A 5,654-nucleotide genomic window follows, 5' to 3' on the forward strand; every position below is an offset into this window, starting at 1 on the left:
CTTCCAGTGGGTTTTTAGAAGCTGTAAATCACATGGGAAGAGATTGGCCATCTTTTTCCCTTGGAGTAACTGATGGATTTGAACTGCCTGACTTTGAGTTGACAGCACAGCTCCTTACCCACTCGACCACCAGAGCTCCCTCTGAGATTGAGGGAATAAATTTGTCATTATTGGTGAGCTAATTTCTGCTTTAAAGAAATATGATAGTAAAAATAAAATAACTCTTAAATCTGGAACTGAACCCACCCTCAGAGGTCAACTTTCTGCCTAGTATTAGATAGGTCTATAAATAGGGAGCTCTGGTGGCCTAGTGGTAAGGAGATGTGGTGTCCACCCAAATGCATGGAGTTCGAATCCACCAGATGCTCCATGGGAGAAAGATGAGCAATATGCTCTTGTGTAATTTACTGCCTCTGAAAACCCTCTGGAGGGTCAGCTTTGGGCTTGTTTCACCTCGATGGAACACAGCAACAACTGTCAAAACAGTGATCACACGTTTCTTTAGTGGGTATGCAACATGTCCATCAAGCATTTTCCTCCCTAGTCTTTTTTCTGTAAGAAATATGTCTATGGAGCAGTTTCTGATCCAGAACCTTTGTAGTACTTCTCTGGAAAGTGGGTAGAATTGTGCCCTGGAAAGGAGCCATTTAGAGACTGTACAAGAACAAGCCTGTCTTGAAGAAAGTGCAGACACCTTGCTCTTTAGAGGCATGGATGGTAAACTGTGTGTATCCTGCTGTGTTGTCAGGAGGAGGAAGCCCTTGGAAAAAGACGCCAGGCTGGGAAAGGCGGAAGGTCAGAGAGAAATTAATACCCTAACGAGGTGGATTGACACAGTGACAGTAGCAATGGGCTTGAGGATATCAGCGATGATGAGGAAGGGGCAGGATTGGGCAAAGGTCAGATCCTTTGTTCCTAGGGTCGCTGTGAGTCTGAGTCAAGTCCAAGGCTCATAACAACAAGGGTGGGGAGAGAGAAAGAGGGAGACAGCCTGAGACGAGGAGGCAGGAGCAGAGACAGAAACAACCACCTAGACTGAACTTCGTGCAAGATGGTCACATGAGCTGGTCCTTGAAATCTTCTTAAAAGTGGACAACAGTTTAACTAACAAAAAATGGTCTGCCATGAGCAATTTGTTCTTTTAAGAACTATCTCTATGGGATCAAATTGACAATTTGGTATTTAACAGTTAGGAACCTTAGGGGGAAATGAGTTCTGTTCATGGAGGAGGAACAATTCGGGAGGAAGAGACAAACAAAACATGTAGTCAGTGCAGAAATGACTGAAGTCATGTGCATTAGTCTGTGTATTTACATTCTTAGCAAGAAGTAACATTTAAAGGAAAAATAGTTGGGACGAATACTGTTGGGTGGCTCAAGTATTCCTGGGGGCTAAGCATATTCTCAGCCTACTCCAAGGAATTTGTTTTTATCCAGAGAAAAGGATTTAATTCTACTTGAACTTTCATTAAAAGCCCTGGAGGAGGAAATCCCTGTGTAAGCAACATCAGCCTTCCTACTCTGGGACAGAGGCTGTGGAACTCACTAGAATGCATTGTCCTCCACAAAGTCTCAAGTTCATTGATCAGAAGAGCTGCCTCCTTACAGAGCCCAGCTAGAGCCTTCCTAAGGACTCCATGAATACCAAGGTCCGTCTTCATATGTTGCTCAAGGGACTTAGAGAGCTGCAGAACCTGCAGAATCTTCCAGAGAAGCCAGACTGCTAACTTTCTCTGTTCTCCCATAACTTTTAAGAGCCTGAATGCCAAAAAACAGATTGCAGAAAAAAACCTATGAGAATCCTCCTGTTGTCTATTAAGCCATTAAAGAGGAAAAAATGGCAAAGCAGAGCCACTCTTCGCACAGTTTTTAGGAATAGTTACGTTTTCTCTATATCAAATATTTTGTGAACTGCATGGAGGTTTTCTTTTTAAACATATTAAATATTTAAGATATTTAAAAAAACAAACAAACCCAAAACTCAAGTCAAATTGACTCCTAGCTGACCCTCCTTTGAGTTTCTGAGGCTGTAAATTACAGTCCATCTTTTCCCTCTGGAGCTGCTGGTGGATTTTAACCATCAGAGAGGAGTGGTCTTTGGATTACAGCCCTGCCCCGTGTGGACTGGGCCACCAGAGCTGCCTGGTAATTCATTTACTCATTACTGTTGACTCCGAGCCAAACCTCCAGTGGGTTGTCTAAGGCTGTGAATGGCGCAGGAGGATATGACCCATCTTTCTCCTGTGGAGCGTCTGGTGGGTGTGAACAACCAGAGAGAGGCATGGTCTTCAGCCACCAAAGCTCCAGTATTGTTGTTAGATGCCATCAAGCCACGTATGACTCATAACGACCTTTTGAACAGCCAACGTGAACCTTGCCCTATCCTGGGCCATCCTCATCATCTCTGAAACACTCAAGGCCATTGCTGATGTCACTGTGTCAAACCCATCACATTGAGAGTCTTCCTCTCTTTCACTGGCCCTCCATCTTTCCAAGCATCATGTCCATCTCCAATGAATAGCCTGTCCAAAGTTATGTTGTTGTTGTGTGCCATCGGGTCTCTTGTGACTCATAGCGATCCTATGTACAACAGCTCTAAACCCTATCCTGTGCCAACCTTATTGTTGTCTTTGACACACTTACCCCCATTACGTCAGTTATTGAATCAATCCATCTCATCCCAAGTCTTCCCTCCACCAACCCAAGCATGATATCCCTCTCCAGGGATTGGTCTCTCCTAGTATCATGCCCCAAGTATATCAGATGGAGCTTCAGAATCTTTGCCTCCAAGAATCAGTCTGGTTTCACCCTCTCCAAGACCAACCTGTTTGTTCTGCTGGCAGTTGATGGTATATATTCAATACTCTTCTCCAGCAACACCACTCAAAGGCATCAATTTTCCTGTCATCCCTAGTTAATTGTCCAGCTTTTGGATGCATAGCAAGAATTTGTGAAGACCATGACCTGGATCAGGCACACCTTAGTCTCCAGACTCACATCGTTGCTCTTCAATACTCTGGAAAGGTCCCTGACAATAGGCTTTCCCAGTGCTATTTATCTTTTGATTTACTGGTTGCTGATACCAAGAGTATCGATTGTGGAGCAAAGCAAACTGAAGCTGTTAACAATCTCAATATCTGATTTAGAAAGTCTAAATTCTACCCTGTGGTTTAGATGAAGATATTTTTGGAAACTGGATTTTTTTTTTCTTCTTCATGACCATTGTAACCATTGTTACTGCTCTGACTACCAATTAAAGGGAGATTTGGCCTGCTTTTCCCAAAGGACTGTGGGCTGCAGTGGACCATTCAGAGACCCAGAAGCTTCCCTTCCCTCCAAGGGCACACATCTAACCTCTAGCATGTAACCAAATCAAATTAATACATCAAGTAATTTTAGCTTATAGGGATCCTGTATGACAGAGTAGAATTGCCCTGCCAAGTCTGAAGAGGACCTGAGGTGTTTTTACAGAAGATCAAGGACTGCAGTCTTTAATACGGATTGAAGCTCAACAGCATAAAACAAAGATTCTCACCTTTGGGTTAATTGACAGCACCATGATGGATGGAAAAGAGACTGAGATTGTTAACAATTTTCATTTGTTTGATTCCACAATAAACAATCTTGGCACCAGCAGTCATGAGATCAAAAGATGACTTGCAAATCATCTTGAAAATCTGCTGTCAGGGACGTCTCCCGAGTGCTCAAAGCAAAGATGTCAGTCTAGGGACTAAAATGGGCCTGATCCAAGCCGTGGTCTTCGCAAATAGTTGCTCTGCGTCAGAGAGCTGGACAATGATTAAAGATGATAGAAGAAGAATTAATGCCTCTGAGTTGTGATGCTGGAGAAGAGTATTGAACATTCATTCCATTGATTGCCAAGAGGCAGGTCAGTCCTGGAGAGGGTGAAATCAAGTTGCTCCTTGGAGGTAAGGATTTTGAAGCTCCATCTCACATACTTTGGGCATGTTGCCAGGAGAGACCAGTCCTTGGAGGACATCATGCTTGTAAGGATGGAGGGACAGCACAGGAGAGGAAGACCCTCTTTGAGGTAGATTGACACAGTAACTGGCTTTGAACTGCACACCTTCAGGATTGCAGTGCAACTTCTTGCCACAAGGCCACCAGAGCTCCTTACTGTTTGCATTCCTGAGTGGTCTCAAGGGACAACCACCTGCATGACACTTAGCAAAGCAATGAATATTTCCTCAGAACGATTTAACATTGATTCATTCATTCAATGAATGTATAGATATTAAATGTCTATCTGTGCTTCATTTATTATGCAAAGGCATTGACAGTGTGGATCACAACAAACTGTGGCTGACCTTCAGAAGAATGGGAATCCCAGAACACTTGATTGTGCTTATGCAAAACCTATACTTGGACTAGGAGACCCAGGAGACAGTTGTCAGAACAAAGCAAGGGAACACTACATAGTTCAAAATTTAAAAAAGTAGTGTGTCAGGGGTACTTCCTGTCTCCATACCTTTTCATTCTATATTTGGAATAGATCATTAGAGAGGCTGGACTTTATGAGCAGGAATGTGGCATCAGGATTGGAGGAAAATTCATCAACAATCTGTGTTATGCAGATAATACAACCTTGCTTGCTAAAACAGAGGAAGTCCTGAAGCATTTGCTGCAGAAGGTCAAGGATTATTGTCTTCAATATGGATTGAAGTTTAACATCAAGAAGACAAAGATTCTCACCACTGGGCCAACTGGCCATGATAGATGGAGAAGAGAATGAAGTTGTTAACAATTTCAGCTTGCTCGGCTCCACAATCAGCACTCTTGGCACCAGCAGTCAGGAAATCAGAAGATGAATTGCACGGAGGAAGTCTGTTGTCAAGGATCTCTCCAGAGTGCTGAGGAGCAATGATGTCAGTCCAGATACTAAGGTGCACCTAATCCATGGTCTTTACAATTACATGCTATCTGTTAGAAAGCTGGATAATGACTAGAATGACATAAGAAGAACTAAAGCCTTTGAGTTGTGGTGCTGGAGTAGAGTCTTGAACATATCATGGACTGCCAGGAGAATAAATAGGTCTGTCTCGGAGAGGGTAAAACCAAATTTCTCCTTGGAGGCTGGGATTTTGAAGCCCTGCCTCACACACTTTGGGCACATGGCCAAGAGGGACCAGTCCTTGGAAAACTTGGTTACCACTGATTCTTCTCTTCTCTCTACACATTAGTTATCATTTCCTTACTGGAATTCCAAGAGGATGTATATATTTGTCTCTTTGTTCATTGTTGAGTTCCCAGAACCAAGAACTGTGCCTGGCATGTTAAACCCCCCCCCCAACACACACACACACACACACACACACACACACACAGAAACACACCCTTTGAGTCTGTTCCGAACTGTAGCCAATGATTGGGTTTCTAAGACTGTAAATCTTTACAAGAGGAAATAGCTTGTCTTTCTCCTGAAGAGTGTCTGATGGATTTGAACTATTGACCTTTAGGTTAGCAGCCTGAGATGTCATATGTGATGCTTCAAGGCTAATAGGAATTTTAAAAGATATCTTGAAGGCAGAATGAATTCAATTGCAGCAGAATCCTGTCTGGGGATAACGTTACATTTTCATGTCAGCCTGCTGGAAAAATTAGTGTATATTTAAAAGATCCTTTGCAATCTCTTAA

The sequence above is a fragment of the Elephantulus edwardii genome, unplaced genomic scaffold (genome assembly GCF_000299155.1).
Source record: "Elephantulus edwardii isolate Elephantulus edwardi_28Jun2011 unplaced genomic scaffold, EleEdw1.0 scaffold00158, whole genome shotgun sequence".
In the NCBI taxonomy this organism is placed as follows: Eukaryota; Metazoa; Chordata; class Mammalia; order Macroscelidea; family Macroscelididae; genus Elephantulus; species Elephantulus edwardii.